Source organism: Lichenostomus cassidix, chromosome 11 (assembly GCF_008360975.1).
Source record: "Lichenostomus cassidix isolate B80296 chromosome 11, HeHo_3.0, whole genome shotgun sequence".
NCBI classification, from domain to species: Eukaryota; Metazoa; Chordata; class Aves; order Passeriformes; family Meliphagidae; genus Lichenostomus; species Lichenostomus cassidix.
This window is the reverse complement of record NC_139492.1, coordinates 735,280-753,647: the sequence shown is the minus strand read 5'-3', so window position 1 is coordinate 753,647 and position 18,368 is coordinate 735,280. Positions and strand designations below refer to the sequence as shown.

General features: G+C 45.0%; 1 protein-coding gene and 1 long non-coding RNA gene across 6 annotated transcripts in view; both read left to right on the top strand.

Moving 5' to 3' along the window:
- Positions 1–18,368, top strand: part of ZFHX3 (zinc finger homeobox 3) — a 480,743-nt gene that overhangs the window by 59,072 nt on the left and 403,303 nt on the right. The window lies entirely within an intron of this gene.
- On the top strand, positions 13,023–16,025 carry LOC146431971 (uncharacterized). Its single transcript, XR_014854394.1, has 3 exons — positions 13,023–13,383; positions 15,504–15,740; positions 15,878–16,025. It is a non-coding gene; the product is annotated as an uncharacterized LOC146431971 (long non-coding RNA).

Here is an 18,368-nt window from a genome sequence, read left to right as displayed (position 1 = left end):
AATGTGTGGCCAGGGCTGAATCCTGAGCACCATTATTTATGATGATATCAAAAATCTGTTGAAACTCGCCCAGTCCTTTCCTGTCTCATACCAGGAGCTGCCTTCACTCACAGCACAGCTGTGGGGATACAGGGAGCTGCCTGGGAATCCCCCCCGTCCCCTTGGTGGGGATGAGAACCACCAGCACAGTCTGTGCTGGAAAATGGCCCCTTTGGCACCAGCTTGGCCAGCATGGTCGTGCATGCCCCCCCTGCTCTGTATCAGAAGTCATGGAAAGATATTTGGGTTGATTTATAATGGTGGGATGAAACTAGTAATGCCTCTTTGCTCCATCCCATTTCAACAGGGCTTGTGCGGATTATTTTTGTTTGGTTGGGATTTTTAAAATAAAAAAACCCCAACCCTTGCGAAGTAAATTTTATTTATTTTTTATTTTTTATTCTGGGTTCACATTTCAAATCTTTCAGAATATTATTTGCTAATATTTTCTTCTTTTCCCTCTGGCTTTCTCCCTCCTTTAGCTCCCGTTTCCCTTTCACCCTGCTCACTGGATGGGGTTGCATTTTCTTCCCGAGCTGAAGCTGTTGCTCCCTGTGCATCAGGAGGAAAGGATTAGCTGTACTTCTCTCAGACCTGAGGCATTACTATTTCTTCCCCATACTCAGCATCCAATTGTCTGGCTCTATCTGGGTCCTAAATCCATTCTGAATTGGTTTCCTAGCTGGCAGATTTGTGTGTTCCATCTTGTTTTGGGACCTGGCTTTCATCTGAATATCTCAAATAATTTTCTATTTTTCCAAGGAGAAGTTTTATTACATGCAGACAATCTGTATATGACTAGCGAAAATGAGAAGATAAAGGGTTGATTGAAAACATGTCAAATGCTGGTTTTTGCCAACAGCCCTGCGTTTGATCGTGGAGGGAGCAGTGACAAACCCTTGTGTTGCGAATGGATGGGCTGGCGTTGGCCTCTGGGAGAGAAATGGTTAAATTATGCACTCGCTGGAGTATGAAGGCAGTTCTTCTTTGCTGACAGATAGTTTGACCAGTGTCAGGTTATCCCGATGCGTTCAGCATACCTTCATTGCATCATAAATAAAACAGACAAATTACTTTTTTTTTTTCCTCCTAGGGTGGAATAAGCAGGAGGAAGGGGCGGGATAGGGATCAGGACAGATGGGGGCTCGGGAGGGGGGGTGAAGAATTAGAAGGAAAAGAAAAAAGAGAGAGATCTTTGCAGACACTCTATGAATCTCTGCTTGGCAGCTGAGAACAATGAGAAAAGCAAGCAATTACCTCGAATCCTTCCCCTTATCCAGACATAGGAAATATATTCCTGCCTGAGCCTTTTTTCTCCTCTCACCCTCCCTCCCTCTCTCCCTCCCTCTCTCCCTGCCTCCCTCCCTCCCTTGCCCTCCCTCTCTCCATCTCTCCCTCTCTCTTTCCCCCTTGTATATCTAATTTAATTCTTCAAGGCATGGCAGATGTAACAAAGAAAGGAGGGTCTGTGTGGATGGGCCACTTCCCAGCGCAGGACGAAGCCGTCCTCCATGGCAAATATCCTTTTCCATTCCCTGCCTTGGCAGACTCCTGTGCCCTCAGCAGCAGCAGCCGTCAAAAAGGAGTAGAAAGGTATTTTATAGCTCCGGCTCTTCTACAAATTCCTCCCAAATCCAGTGGTGTGAATACTCAATCCTGCTGGCCGGACGCAGAAAGCCAATGTGTTCTTCATCTGCAGAAATCCATCCTGGAGGGGCAAACAGAGCCCTTTCCCCACATTTCCCTCAGCCACTGTTTTCAGTGGTCTCCTTACCAGCAGCACCCTTATTCTCCCAGAATTCTTGTAGGATTTAAATTCTCATTCTTCAGTGCTTTTTATACCCTTTTTTCCCAAAGCAACATTAGCAAGTATTTCCTGAGGTTGCCGGGTCTGTAACAAGGATGTCCCTGTGGGGTTCCCCTCTGCTTCCCTGCTTTGGCCCCAATGGGAAAAGGGGCACTGACGTGCTGGGTTACCTGGATATGATGGTGATGAACTTGTAAGACCCACATCCCCTTGGGGCTTTGAGCCTTCCAGGTGGGAGAATGATCATTTGTGTAAAGGTATTCTGGCCTTTTAATTGCTGATAAGCCTTTAGGTAGCAGTATTTTTATTTTTGAGGTAATGAATACTGCAGGAATGGTAGTGCTGATGGGATCACTGCTTGTCTCGGTCAACCATGCGCTGTGCTCAGGCCGACCCTAGGTTTGCAGTGTCCTGGAATTGTTTGGGAACAGTGTCCAGAAACCTCCCCACGGCCGGCACAGTGGGTGTGTCAGTTGTCAGGGTCCCCCAGTTGCTGCCTCCCCCTTCCCACCTAGCATTTGGCTTTCAGGGGACAGTCATAATTTTGTTTGTCCTGTGCTCTCTTACAGACTTTTTCCTTGCACTGCCTGGAGTCACACCAGCACCTGCATGTCAGGATTTAAAAGGGGACAAACTGTCTGTTGCCATTGCTTTTGCTTTTAGAAGCAAACTGAAACCACTATTAGACTTTTAATAATTTAAGCTAAAAATGCCGTTCCTTATGGATGTCTCTGGCTGTATTTTTACAGTCAGGGGATAGAAAGGAACATTACAGGAAATTTAAAGGAGGCTTTGGGTATTAAATCTTCACCTCTTCCAGAAGATAACGCAATTCCGTAAATCTGCGCGAGACCTTTGTTTAACCCACCCCCCGCTATCGCGGGCAGGTTTTATAGGCGCCTGTCTCGCTGCCGCTCACAGCCTGTGTTTTACATAATACCCTTCAGCATCACTGATATTAACCTTGATGGCATTATTATTGCTATTTACAGTTCATATGCTGGGAATGGTAAACCTGAATGGGATTAATGAAATAAATTAAGTGATGGAAATATTAATGCTATTAACAATCAGTAACAATAGTTGACAGCATAAGAAAAGGAATAACCTGCCATTAACCAAGCAGGGTAGGATCTCTCTCGCATCAGCATAAAGGTATCTGACACTTCATTTTGATAAACCCAAGATTAATTTTTTTTCAAAAAACGACTTCTCCAGGGTCTTCATGCTCCTGTGTTTCAAAACGGAGCTCCTGGCACGTTTCCCATGTCACCTGTCTGATGACCAAGAGACCAAGGGCAGGAGCTCGGTCATGAGGACAGGCCCCGTGGGCTCCGTCCAACGCCAGTGAACTTTGCCTGGGCTTGGTCCCCCAGGGATTCTGGGCTTCATGGAGCTGCTGCAACACATTATCTGTGTCCCTTTTCTAGTAAAAAAAAGGACCCCTAGCTGCTGGTGTGAATTTACAGCTGGAGGAGCCGCTGGTGATGCACAACTGGTTATTTCTGTTGTGCCATTTCCATTTAAGAAATAAGATTCATCCAGCTGGAGGGTTACTGGGCTCCTGGGCTGTTGGGAGCTGTTGGATGTCATTTTGGGTTGATGCGGTGCTGCACAGGGACCTCTCCTCTCTGTCCCTGCCACACTGGCTTGGGAGCAGAAGAAGGCCTGTGAGAGATGCGATGGCTCACTGTGATTTTACCAAAGCCCTGCAGAACAAAAATGCCAGTCTGCCTTCCTTTGTGTTCCTCATGGGAGATTTACCCTAAGCCAGAGCCCAGGTTTATCAGATGTGACCACGTTTCAGCACCCGTTGCCCTCATGCATTGCTGCTCGTGGGGCAGATGCTGAGGCTCTGAAAAATTCACTGCTGATAAGGTGAGCAAAGGTTGGAGAGAAAAAAGCGTAGCTAATTTTTTTCCCCTTCCAAATGTGTCTTGCCAATCCTTCCCAGCTGGCTAAAAGCTTGGGTTTCTCACACTAGGGGAGAAAGTGAGCCCATAAATAAACTGGGGCAGGACACCTGGAAAGAATAAAATGCCCTTCTCAGCCTTGCAGGGGAGGATGCCTCGGTGTCTGCCAGCTGGGACACGGAGGCAGTGTGGGAAAGGAGCCGGGCTTGGGCTGGGCAGCACCGTCGTGCTCTGCCGTAACAATTTGTCAGCTGAAACATGGCTTTTAGTGTTACTGATAGCGGTCTTTTGCTGAAGCTCAGTAAGACAAGCACTTGACACTGTTCTGGTAATGCTGGCTTTGGGCAGAGCAGAGGCTGGAATCTGGTTCTTAGTATAACCCCAAATTTCAACCCCTTAATGGCTTCAGCTCTGGGAGCTGCTCAGGTCAGGGTTCTCAGGTTCTCAGTGGTGAGACAGTCTGGTTGGAGTGTTTGACTCTTTTCTGTCACATTTTGGATTGTCTCACATCCAATTTTCAGTGTGTGTGGTTTTGTCTATGAGGAGAAAAACAATTCCTTCAAATAACTTGTGTTCTTTTTACTTTCTGGTTGGACAAAAATGCTCAACCACCTGAGATACTTATTGGACAACTCTTTTTAGTAGAAATTATCTTCTCCTGATTCTCAAACCCCAATTTTAGGAGTGTCTGAAAAGGAATAGTGGGTTTTGATCCAGGGACATGAAATATGGCCAGAAAAGCCCATTGTTTCACCAGCAGCCTTATCTCTGATGCACTCCCTGCCACTCTCAGAACCTGACAGTCTTTCCGGAGCATATCAGACCTGCCTGTTCATTATCCACTCAGGGAGCAGATAAATGAGTATACACACCTTTCCTTGGGCTGGAGGGGCCTGCGCCAGCCATGTCCTTCTCTGTGGGGACAGGATGTGCCTGGTGCAGGTTCCTTCCCTGGTGCCTTGGGGAGCCTCTGGCATCGCCTGCATTAGGGACACATTTCTCCCCGAGATGCATTTCTTATTCTACATGCTGGAAATATAGCCTCTGCTGGTGAGCACTGAGGCATTTCCCTTGGCTGTGTCCTCTTCCATATGCTGCCTCCCTGTTCTCTCTTCGATGCTGTGGTCCATGTTTGCTGTTGCTGCTCGGTGCTGCTCAGGTTGCAGGCTCCCAGGCACTGCCTTGGGAAGGGAATGAGAGACGCTGTTTGTTCTCATCCAGAGTGAAGCTGCTGCAGGCAGGAAAGAAAATTCAGCAAATATGGAACCCAATAAATGATTGTATTTTGAAATAATGGACCTAAGGGCTTCGTAAAATGCAATCCCAGTTTAATACCAAAATGTGGGAGCCATTCTGGAGAGGGGCAGTTCCTTTGGCCTTGGAATTACAGAATTCTTTAGAGATACTAGGAAAATTTCACTTTTTAATTGATACCAGCCTTAATCATCCATTAGCCATTGCTTAGCTCCCATTAGCCCATGAACCAATATTCAGGTTTATTTGAGGAAGAATCCTATTTTCTGTTCCTTCTTGGTGAAGGTAAAATAGCTGCAGCATGCTGTAAGATGGAGCCTCACTTCAGGAGGGATAGAAATGGAATTAGCAAACATAAATTGTATCCAAAATAGCAGTTTCTGCTTTATCTCATTGCACTCTGCTTTTCTCCCAGTCCTCCTGTCCCTCTCTCGGTCCCAGCCCCTTTCCAGAGCAGAGCAAGTAGTCATTAGGGGGGAGAGTTTTTTGTCCACTGGTTTAACTTAAATATTCCTGCAGCGAGGCTGTGAGTTAAAGTTACAGCATGTTGGGTTTGCTCATGCTTTTTTCCTTGGGAGCCTTGTAAAAAAGCCTGAGAGAACTGACAGCAGGATAAGGCCTGGCGTAAACTTGGGAATAATCTTTTTGAATGCTACAAAAAACCCCCAAAATACAATTTACTTTTCTGTTTTTAACTTCGCATCCTTCAGGCTGCACACTTTTCTAAGCACCTTCAGTTCCTATTTATTTTAGTGCTCCCCATCTCCTAAGAGCAATTGAACATCTAAAAGCTTTGGATCCAAAAGAGGTTTGTAGGAATAATGCCAGACCTGGGGGGAGGGGGTCAGGGGATCAAAGAGAGGGGGGTTAATTTCAGCTGCCTGTGCCTGAATCTTTTTTTCCACCTGAAACCAATAACACTTCGGTGATAGGGATTCTGTAGGTACTAATTAGTCTCTTTATTCCTAATTCTACTCCAGGTTGGGCTGGCATTAGGTGTAATTGTTTTTATTACAGAATAATACTGGGAAAAAACCATTTATAAACTTGTTAAAGCTGTAGAAACATTTACTCTCAAAGTTCCGTGGAGCTTTTTATGATTTCTGTGCATATTGTGGTTAACGTTTCCAGTTAAGCTATCACACGTGCCACGTATATTATGTAATTATGCTGGAGGAGCAACTTAGAAATTACAAGACAAGGACACAACAAAAAGTTAATTAAAAATGTGAAAGCCTTAAGAGGCAGAGAGAAACAACAAATTTCAGGAAATTAATAGTTTAGATTAAAAATTATTCAGTGCCTTCACTCTAATGGGAGCCTGTTTTAATATTCAGCATTCCATGTCAATATTGGAAGTTTAAATCCTGAAATGTGAATTTCCATGCTTTTGTGACAATTGGCTCACAATCTTAACGTCCTTTTAATGTACTTTTTGTTGTGTAAATCTGTGTAAGTACCATCAGTCATCAAACCTGACATGTGCCGGCGTGCGGCAGCCCCAGCCTGCATCTATTAGGGCTTTTTGTGTTTGTGCACTGGAACCTCCTTACACAAATTCCACTGAAGGCACAAACCTGCTAAAGGAATACATTTGCTTTCCCCTGAAACAATAGACCTGCATCAAAGGAACATCCAGGGAAAGAATAAGTAATTGCAAAAGATAAAATTTCTTTCCTGTAGCAAGGAAAAATGTACCAAGGGTCTGACCTGTTGAGGAGGTGGAGCTGCTGGCTTATGAGGGCAGTGGGCAAACCCCATTAGAATATACACCATCATTTAAATATTAAAAAAATTATCAAACAGGACTCCAGTCAACACCTGCTTTTCATGTACTGCTGGGGTTTGAGGTGATTTAAGAAAATGTAAGGAGAACGTGAATGAGAACATTCCTTTTGCCTGAACTTCAACGCGTGGCTGAAGCTGAACTTACATACTTCTCAACAACAAGCTGGCAGCCACATGGGATTTTATTTAAATATATTCAAATTTAAAACATGTTTTGCCTGTGTCCTCAAGTAAACAGCAGTGGGACAGGAATGGAGCAGGGCTTAGAGGAGAGTGGGGCTAGCATAGCCAACTGTGGACATCTGTTTATCCCAACACTGGGACGGTCAGTGCTTTGCTGAGCGATGGTGCCCTGAGTGCTTTTAGCTCAGGCTGTGGCCCTGGCAGGGGCTGCAGGGAAACCTTTCAGGGACCATCAGCGGGGCAGAGTTATCTTCCAACCACTCAGCTGAGAGAATGGGGCTGGAACACCATCCTGAAAAACCTGTGTCACACAGCAGGCACCTACAGCCATGGGGAAGGAGAAGGGAGTGGAAGGAGAAGGAAGGGGAAGGAAAGGGGCTCAGGATTTTCTCCTGTCATGACAATATCTTTTTGCAGTTTTTTATTTTAAAGATGGGAAAGGTGATGTCTTCACTGACTATGGAAAGGTCTCTGAAAAGTGCCAGGGAAAAGCTTTATTAAGTTCTTCTCTCAGTATGTTCTCAAAAATATTTCCTAGTGTGTCTGTGGGGAGAGGTGAAGGGCACAAGCTACATGGGAAAAGGGAGAGTCAGTCCACACACCTGGTTTCTCTCCGGTTCTGCTGGAAGGCCAGAGGTGCTGGATCCTGGCAGGTTGCTGGATTGGGCCTTTGGACACAGTGTTTGTGAGGATTGCCCAGCTGATGCCTGGGCAGGGAAACCCTGGATGAGGATGGACGTGCTGAGTCTGTCACCGTGAGCACCAGGCAACACCAGACATTAAAGGAATGCATGTTCCTGTCTGGATTTGAAGTAGATTATTTACCTACCTTACACAGTGGAGCTCTCTGTACTTTTATGGGTATCTGCTCTGTACTTGGCACTCTAAGACGGAGTTTTGGCCGAATTCTGTCCATAAGTAGATTCATTGCTGTCATTTGGATTTGTAGTGGCAGCATTTGCCCATTATTGTGTTATTTTAATTCCCTCAAGAATCTAATGAAAATTAAGTGAAAAAATAAGGCTTTCTGTATTCTATTTTCAGAATGATGGATTGATAGAAGGACAGGCGACTTTGACTTGTAGGCTGAAGATTTTATGCATATATACATAACAGATATGGAGACAGAATTTTTCCCTTATGGCAATGGAATGGTTTTGATAGTCTCCATTAAAATAGATTTGAAAATACCATTTGTTTTATGTTTAAACCTTAAATTAAATTTTTCAATAATAAAGTATGCTTATTATAACCCAATTCTATCAATCACTGAAATGAACAGCACATTGGTGGGTTCAAGCAAGTAAATAAATGTGTTATTTTATTGCATGTCAGGAAGGTTTATTGGGTAGAATTCTTCCCTCTGAACTGGTGGGTTAGAGGTTTAAACATTATATCAAGGACTTGCAGTGATGCAGAGTGCTGACCCTGCCTCTCAGGGCAGTGGTTGGAGGCTGGCGGCTCAGACAGGGCATAAAAGTGTGTTGCTCTTAGTCCAAGCTGTTCCCATGGTTGTTTTGAGAAAGTACCTTCAGAGGTGTGGTGTTGGGAGAGCCACATGATGTGCTGTGTTCTGCAAGGATGTTGTTTGAGTTGTTGCTATGGATCTTCTAGCTCCTGCATTTGTCTGGGGTCATTGTGATCGTTAAACTGATTATTTTAATACGTGCTTGGAGAGAAGTTGAATGAGAAAATAGTTTTAGATAATATTTGGTTCTCTGCTGGAAGCTGGTGTGGGCATGGGGAGCATCTTTCTTCTCGGTCACTGCTCAAGGCTCTGCAAAATCTTTCTTTTGCACAGTGCTGTAATTGCCTATAGAGAATGTGTGTTAGTGCTGTAGAACAGGGACCCTTGGACTGAACAGCTACGGCTAGGTGACCTTGGACATTTCTGGGTCCTGGGCTGTAACCCTCCATGTCCCAGGGAGCCCCTCCAGCATCAAAGCAGCTCAAGGAAGGAGGCACAGGCACTGTTGTACTGCTGTGTTTCTGTGGTTGATACCGTACCAGGCACATATCCTGGTTTCCTTCGTGTCCCAGATGTTTATGGAGCACAGAGAGTGCTCAGAGCTGGCTGCAGCTGCTGGGTGCAGATGTGGGGTGGGGAACATCCCTCTGTTGTGTCCTGCACTCCCACTCTTGCTCTGCACATGGAGTCTTGCTGTCCTTACCCAGCCTGTAATCTGCACATCCTGGTCGCTCCAGACACACGGAGCCTGGCATGGAGCATCCCTGTGCCAGCATCACTGCGCTCGTGGTTCACGGGCAGAGGGTGCAGGTGATGGAGCACAGCTCCCAGTAACTCGGAGCTGAGAACCTGTGCTCCTGTGTTCTGTTCCACCGGGGCTCGTGAGTGCTCTCTGAGAGGAGACGCCAATAAATCACATTACGGTAGCTTGGAGAGGAGGTCACAGATCTTTTTGGAAAAGAAAAAAGCCATTTCTGGCCACTGCTGAAACATGAACTTCCACATGTATCCTGTTAGAAAAAATGAATTGCATGTTGCGAAACTTACCGACATGTTTGGGCATAGCTCGTAGACAGGGAGAGCTACTAACACTCCAGTGACACCTTCCAGATGTTCTCCCCTCAATAATTATCCATCTCCTCCAGGCTGGCTTGCTGCTCCCTGGACATCCCGGGCAGGCGGGGTGACAGCTGCTGAGGGCCACTGACAGGTTTGGCATAGGTGGGAATATTCTGGCAAGTTGAATAAATTCTGAGTGTTCTGTGTTATCCGTCACTAATGCAGCTCAAAAGAAAGAGCAAGGACGGAGTTCAGAGCTCGCCTGTTGTTCAGACACAGCGAGGACAACATCCCTCCACCCTCTCCTGGGGAAAGCAGACTCTCTTGCTCAGGTTGTGTTCTTCCAGCCCCTGCTGAACACCACGTGGAGTGTGTACACCACGGTAACAGCTGTTAGAGGTGTTGATGTAGCAGATCATCAACTACTACAAGCATCATGGAGAGAAAAATGTCCGTGGCAGGTTGAAGTCTGTTCCCAAATTACTGGAAAGCATGAGGCGAGAGGTGCTCCCCACAAGTTGTTTTAGCAAAGCAGGTTGGTCCCAGTGCATGGGGATTAATTAAAAATCTCCAGCCTGCAGTTCCCAAGCCCTGCTCTCTTCAGCATTCGAGGGGTCTGTCCCACTGCCAGCCCACCCGTCCAAGCACTTTCACAGGGCCCCAGTCACTGCAGCCTCTAGGGACAAGCAGAAACTTAAATAAATATTTTCCCCAGAAAGACAAAGTAGGGAAAAAATGTGTTTCTGCAATGACAGGTGAAATCTCTTTGTACAGATGCTTTGGAGATGAAATGCACAAAGTGGAGCTCTCACATGTCTTTTGTTTTACAGAATGTGTAAAAGCTCCACAAGCAGCTGCAGCAAAGCCCATGGAAGGGCTTGCCTTGACTGTGTGAACAGAGCTGAGGAAAAGGGGGTTATCAATTCAAACCAAACAAGATAATCTCTGATCTGGGCTGGCAGTTCTGGTCCTCTCACCAATTTTTTGTCCCTTGGGAAGTAAAAGAACTGAGAAGAACAGAACTTAGTTTAAAAAAAAAAAAAAAGACAAGATTTAGATTAACTGAAAACCTTCAGATCAGGAATATTCATCAAACATGAAATTTTTGGTGTGCAAAATTCTTTCAATTATCATAATTGGGATTTGCTGTTTGTGACTTGAGACTTATGATGTCATTTCACGTTTATCTGTGAAGGGACCTGGGTATAACATCATGTGAACATGACCAAGTGTGATGGAATGCCAAAAGCTAAAGAGAAACAGATGAGTTCTGGGCTGGATACCTGCTTTACCCTCATATCTAATAAGGAAAGAGCTGGGATGTGGAAACAGGGTGAACAGTAAGAAGAGAAAAAAATTTGGCACGTCTTTTGTTGAAATTCAATCCTCCCCCTCCCTAGTATGCCCAGAAACCATCTGCAAACTTTTCAATCATTTTTTAGGATACAGTGAATTTTATCATAATTTTGTCAACCAAAACCATATGTGCTTTTTCTATTGACAACATAGAATAACAGAATCATATTTGTTCAGACCACAAGGCAGGTAATAAATAACTGTGGACACACTGCAACAACTTAATTTTTTTTTTTAAAGGTATTGAATATTATAAAAAAATTTAATTTGGGAGGTAAAGTAAACTTCTGAAGAGAAAACCATCTGAGAGAAAGCTTGTGGCTCAGTAACTTCCGCCTTCCTGTTAGACTGATTCTAGCTCAGTGTCCTGAGGCCATAACAAAATGAGGTCTTCCCCTGCCTGGCCATGGCCTTCCGTGGTTATCTGTGCACATGGTTATCCTTGCACATGGTCATCCGTTCACGTGGTCATCCATGCATGTGGTTATCCGTTCACGTGGTTATCGTTCATGTGATTATCCTTGCACATGCAAACTGGTGGCCCTGGTCGCACCGTGTTCCCTTTGTGCTCCACCACCGTTCACTCAACTGTCTGGCAATTACTCTGAGAAGTTTGGACTTTCAAGGTGAAAAGATGAAATATGAATTAAGCTAATTCAGTACATGCTTCTTCTTAAAACACCAGCCATGAAATACGTCTCCTTACTGATATAAGACAAGTTAATATTTCAGGTTTCACCAAATACTGCTAGAATCTTGCAAAAATTCTTCCCTGAGAGGGTGCTGAGGCCCTGGCACAGGTTGCCCAGAGCAGCTATGGCTGCCCCATCCCTGGAAGTGTCCAAGGCCAGGTTGGATGGAGCTTGGAGCAACCTGGGATAGTGGAAGGAGTCCCTGCCCATGGCAGGGGGTGGAAAGGAAAGGGCTTTAAGGTCAGTTCCCACCTAAACCATTCTGGGATTCTGTGATTCTATGAAAAATCTTTACTCTAGAGCACCAGAATAGTCTTGCCCCAGGTTGGCTTTGCTGATGAGCAACATTTGCTCATTCTCTGGGTCTAAAAAATGAAAAATGGGAATGCAAGGAACGGCCTAAAGCACTTCAGAGGAGCCAGACCTTTTTGTGGAGTGGGCTCAGCTTCTAATCACCAACGCGGAATATGACGCAGATGTATTACTAGTTAACCACTGGAAAATGTTCCCAAAAAAGCTGGTGAACTCTTTGTCTCAGACTGTATAATTTGCCTGATCAGTGCTTTAATGAGACTTTGAGCCTTAAAGGATGAATATTATAACAGTGGGTTACACTGATGTTTGGGTCAGGTGAGTTAAAGAAAACAAATCAGTGAACCCGTGTGTAGACAAACATATGGTTTGAATATGATTCCATATATTACATTAATAAACATGCAGTTGTCATGGTGTTAGCAGTGATAAACAGCCATAGATTTTTATGGCAGTGCTTCATTAAGGTTCACTTGGGGACCTGGTTGGATCTCCACCGCCCAACTTTGCTCTGTCCTCACTGTACCTGTTTTAGTGCAGCACCTCCTTGCTCCTTGTCCTTAACCACAGCGTTGGGCTCTGCCAGGTTGTTTTCATTCTTTCTCCATAACAACGAGATGAATAAAAAGACAGAAACCTTGGGCTGAAGAATTCACCTGTAAACTCTGCTTATCTTTATAATAATACTTCAAGACTTCAGCTGGGTTGTGGCCTAGGAATGGTCAAGTACCACAAAGTTCACCTTGGACCTTCCTAATCTAAAGGACTCAGTGGTAAAGGAGGAAAATCATACAATTTGTCAGCAATGATGATAAAATAATTGATAGACTTTGCAGGTCATTAAAGCCCTCCTTCTAAGTTCTTGATGATCTTAACAAATAATCAATTAAAGCCTTCCGAGATTAGCAAGCATTATTATCCCTGTTTTGTGGATTAGATGACTGAGGTACAAAAGGATTAAATCCTCAGCCCTGTATCTTCCCCCCAGGTCAGGGTCCTCCTGCCCCAGCCCCTTGGACACCTGTGGATGTGCCAGCACACAGCAGATGTAGGACTGGATGGTCTTAACGGACTGGATTGGTCTCTTCCAACCTTGATGATTCAGTGGAGTCACAAGAGCAGGTCGTGAGCACTTTGGAGGATGACACATGGGAGACAACTGTTGGGCAGCTGAGCTATTTGGAGTCTGTTCCTTTATCCATTAGTTACCACCTTCACCAAGGTCAGGAGGAACCCATCAGGTCACTGGAGGACCACTGTGGAGGGACTTTGGTCCCAGCAGTGAAAGTCTCTGGCCTTGGGAATGTTACTGCTTGGGAGTCTCGGGAATGGGCTGTGAACTTTCCTTAAACAGAGACCACAAAACCTCCAAACAGAGGATGTGAAATGTTCCACCAAAATAAGTGATTAGTAATTTGCTTCACCTCTCATAAATCTTGAGACCTGGTGTAACCATTAAGGAAACCAGCCCTTCCTTGGGAGTGCCTGGGAGGTGCCTTCACTGAACAGAAGGTGAGGATACCACATTTCAGCAGGGACCTCTTGAGCGGTGGCTGCTGCTTGGGAAGGTCAGGGCTGGGCTTTCCTCCCATCCTACCCCAAACTGTCAGTCCAGGGACAGCTGTTGGAAGAGGGTTTGTTGGTGGTGCCAGGGAATGGTGGGGGAATGTGTTTGAGAGGTGTGGAGTCCAAAAGTGGGTGTCCCCACTGTCTGCAGGGCCCTGAGGTGGCTCAGTGTTGGGTGCTGAGGTGGTGAGAGACATGACACCTGAGTACCCTGATCCTCTCCTGCTGTCACCAGTGGCAAACATGTTGTGGTTTGCTTGCAACTGTTATTGTTTGACTCGGCATCTCTGGGGCTGGGTTGGGGGTGCCACCACCCTGCCGAGGGGCTCAGCTGAGACCTGAGAGCCCCGCCAGGCCCCTCACCCCAAGGACCTTGTGGTGCCAATGCACCTCCTGCCCTGACCTGTGCATCTGACTGGAGACCCTCTCCCCTCCTGGGCTCCCCCAAACCACCAGGTGGGCCCAGTGTTCAACCTCCTGCACAGCTGCTCCAGGGGCTGAACCTGCTTGTTGAACTTATTTCACCACACAAAGGGGAGTTCAAGACATGCTTTAGTAGCAAATCCAGGAGATTTACAGGAAATGTGGCAACTGCTGGACTTGGGAAAGATGGACTGGAAATATCCAAAGGGTTTAGATTCCAAATGAAGTAGAAATGGGGTTTTGGGTGTTTTTTCTCTTCCATCAGATGCTCTGTTTTCCACCCCCTTTTGCTGTTTTCTAGCAGAAGTTCTGCCTCCTCCTTTCTGTGGAAATGAAGGACAGTGCTTGCCCTGTTCCCAAAATATGGACCATTTTCTTAGAAATCCTCAATTTTCATGACAAAGCACCTGTGCCCAGGTTTCCTTTCAGGCAAATGGCAAGGGAGAGCACATGGTCTGTTTTGCAGTGAAAATTAGACTATTTTTATCTCTGAAGAGCTCTCATTAACACCTAATTTCCAGGTAAAGGAGCCACTTATTTTTCCTTCCTTTCTGAACACCAAATGAGGGGTATTTCATAACTGTGTTCTGTAACATGCTCAAACCTGCAGGATCCACAACTCCTTTCATAACTCACCACACTGATCGCTTTGTCTGGCTTGTAAATTCCAGCAGTTGCCACCAGCTTCCTTTTTCTCTTCAATATTTTAATATTGCATTTAATATTTAGCAAGCATAGAAACAATGAAAATGCTACCGAATGTGTGACATAGGCCTGTGCCTTGGGTTGAGGCTGCTAAAAATCCTTGTTTCTCACAGAGATTGGTGTTGCTTTTGTGTTAGTTTGTTTTTAAACCAAACCAGAAACCACTCCAAGCGCACTAAAGAAAATCTATGAGGTAAAATGCTTCACAGGTCTGGGTGCTAATAAACACAAGAACCCTGGCCTCAGTACACTTTAAAGAAAAACAAGATTAGGGTTTCTTTCACAGCTGCCTCAGTTTGGGGGCCAGAGTTTAAAAAAAAGCACCTTCTTGCCTTCCAAAACCAGAAGGCAATTCCATTGGGGCAGCTCCTCTGTGCAGGCAGGGTGAGGGCCAGGAAGGGAAGCTGAGTTGGAGAAAGTGCTACTTAAAGTAAATGCTAATGATTTAAAATGTTATTCCTTCTGTGCTTTTAGAGACAAGGGAAAAAAAAAAAAGTAAAAAAAAAAAAAGTAATAAAGGCTTCCAGCCTGTACCTCATCTCCAGTCACTCCTGTGAAATTCCCAAGAGAGCATCCAGGCTCCCCTCTCCCCCTCTTTAAAAATGGTGGACCTGGAACCACTTACAAGAGAGGCTTAATAAGAGGCAAATGTGTTTTATATTTTGTATCTTGTTAAGTGAAAAAAGATGGATTCTCACAAGTAGTCTCCTGGTGCAGATTTGAGTGGTCTGTGCATGCAAATGTTGTGATGCTTCGGCTGCCAGCATCCCGCTCCAGTCCCCCTTGGCCACTTAAAATCCCACCCCCAGAGCGAGCCGAGATGAAATTGCTTCATTTGTACAATGGATCTGCAGATCTGGGGAGCTTGTTTATATCTGATTTGCTGATAATTTACTCCTCATCTGATTTTTTTTTCTTTCCTTTTTCCCCCACCTTAGAAAGGAAACAGTGTCTCAGCTCACGTCTCTTCCCTAAGGAGGGAGGAATTGTTTCACCGGGCTGAGATGATGATTGAAAGCAACTGAAAAAATTAAAAAAGAGACCTACACAAAGATGAAACATTTTTTAGAGGACAAGAAAACCCCTTTGCATCTGAACACTGATAGTAAAATTTTTAATTTACGTTCCTAATTGCTGAAAAACCTGCTAGAAAAATCCACAGTGTCTCTGTGAAGGTGTGTGTTGAACAGTAAGATGTGTTCCCCGTCAGATAATAATTTTTATGACCTTTTGGTGCAAGATAGTGCTGTGCTCACTGTCGGCTTTCACTAGTCAGTGGTGAGGAAACGCCTTCTATTTGTCTTTGATCCAGAGATCTGGATTGCTAAACCTGATGGCCACAATTAAAGACAGTCCCGCTGCAAACCTGACCTCTGCCTGCTCTCAACTTCATGTAAACTTTTCAATATGGATGTAATTTCATATTAAATTACCCATGCTTTATTGCTTTTTAGCACAGCGTTGTCCCATTGCCTTTGAAAAATCTAAAGAGTAACAAAAAAGAAAACTTGCAGTACATCTGCTCAATTATGTAATTATAGACTTGTTTTCCTGCATTTAGGAGCTTTTGGATGTGTTGTCTGTCGGAAAGCTGTGATATTTGTGGTGGATTGGTTTGCTGTGTCCTCGGAGCACATCCAGAAGGAAACATGTAAATGCAGTCGAGGGTTTGCTGAAGAGCTTGTGTTGACATGTGCCCTGGTTTCAGGGCAGCCCAATGAGCTGTGAGGTTTTCCCTCAAACCCTAAACATGACATCAGCCCACGATTTTCACTCTGCGGTCACGTGGACATGTTTAAATGAAGACTAAATTCCTCAGCTTTAGGAGATGGTGGGACTCACACACAATGATTGGAAGGGACTAGGAGGCCTCTGAGCTCCCACCACTTCTAAAAAGAAAAAATTAAGTGGAATTTAGTGGCCAGGAGACTCTGGGCTCCTGTTAGTTTGTGCCAGCTGCTCCTGTGTGAGTGCTGGTGTCCCCAGTGAGCTCCTCCCTTGCCACACTCACCAGTGGGTGGCTATCCCTATCCTTGGCTGTCCCCATCCTTGGCTGTCCTGTCCTGGTGTCCTCCACCTGTGTCTCCTTAGCAAAACATCCACGCCTGCTCTGCTGTGCCATCCTGCGGATCCTGCAGATCCTAAGGGATCCCATGGGGGATCCTGGAATTAAATGAAATTAATCCAGGGCAGCACTGGAGGGGTTTAACAGCCATGTGGTTGTGGCACTTGGGGATGGGGGTAGTGGTGGTCTTGGCACTTCAGGGGGAACAGTTTGACTCTGTGGTCTCAGAGGGTTTTCCAACCCAAATCTCTCTGTGATTTCAAGACTGAGTCATTGCTGGTCTCACACAGGCTCTCCCAGATGGGTGATACCTGCTCACCTGGCTGCAGTGGGAGCTTCTGACTGCTTCAAACAAAGAAAAGAGGAGATGTCTTCTTTTTAATTTTTTTTTTCTAATTTTCAGCAATACTGTAAGAGCTGCAGGTCTTCTTCCCCTCTGCTGTGTTAAACATGTTACGGAAAAATTTTTCCATCACAACCGTTCAGGCACTAAAGGGAATAAATAACCAGATATCAAAACACATCACCAAAGGGAGGTAAATGTGATTTATTAGACTTAAAATATAAAATTATAAGTTTAAAAATCATTAAAAATGAATCTAACAGGTGCAGTAATAAAAGAAGAGTTAAAGGTGTTTGCAGCCTAATCTGGTTGTAGTTGTTGCCTTCTCTGGCAGTGCCTCACTTTGATCCTCTTCTCATTTAAGCACAAATGCAGCTTTACCCAACTATTCATTTATTTATAGCTTTTTTTGGGCTAAAAATTTGCATTCATTGGAAAACCACACACATTGCATGGACTTCTAACAACTTGGATGCGAAACTGAGGCTGCAGACCATCAGGCATATGATGGGAGTAGGTTTTACCTCTTGCCTGACTTTTCTTGTGTATTTCATAGTAAAGCTCTGACTGAATTCTAGTGTGAATGTGCTTCTCCAAGTATCCCATCCCCATGGATGCTCATGGTTCCCCCTCCCAGTGTACTTCTCCCATGTTCCTGAGCAGTGACCATGCTGTGGGATCAGGTCCAAGGCTGCTGTCGTCCTATGCTGCACGCCTGGGACAGAGAACATGGAGCTAATTAATTGTCCCAAGAAGGGTGGCTGCCCCTGGATCCCTGGCAGTGTCCAAGGCCAGGTTGGATGGGGCTTGGAGCAACCTGGGACAGTGCAAAGTGTCCCTGCCATGGCAGAGGATGGGGTGGGATGAATTTTGAGGTGCCCTACAACCCAAACCCTTCTGGGATTCTGTGATTATGCTGAGGAACAAGAGCTGGTTGGAAAAAAGCTACACTCACCCTTTTTTCTCAGCTAAAAATGATGTAGTGAGGAAATGGAATTTTTCACCTAAGTATCTGTCTTGATTGAAAATCTTGGACCTTTAACAGGAAAGCAGCAACTATTTTTTGAAACCAGTTTTAAAAAAAAAAAAAAATTTAAATTTTGATTAAACGGAGTCAAACAATTCTTTGTGTAAATGGACTGGGCTGGGTTTATTTTCCACACAAAAAAGGGAGAAAGTGCTTTGTGACAAGCTTTAATCAAAATGTGGTTAAAGGGATGTTTTCTCATGTGGATTCCATTTCCTGGGATGCTGAGCCTAGAACCTGGGCTGTCTGTGTTTTCATCCAGAGCATTTGCGAAGAGGGAAACACTGGGGCATTTTAAAGAGTAAAATCTACAGCCAGCTTGGTTGGTGTAGTGTGAGCCTTCCTGGGGAGCTGTGGAGCTGCAGAGA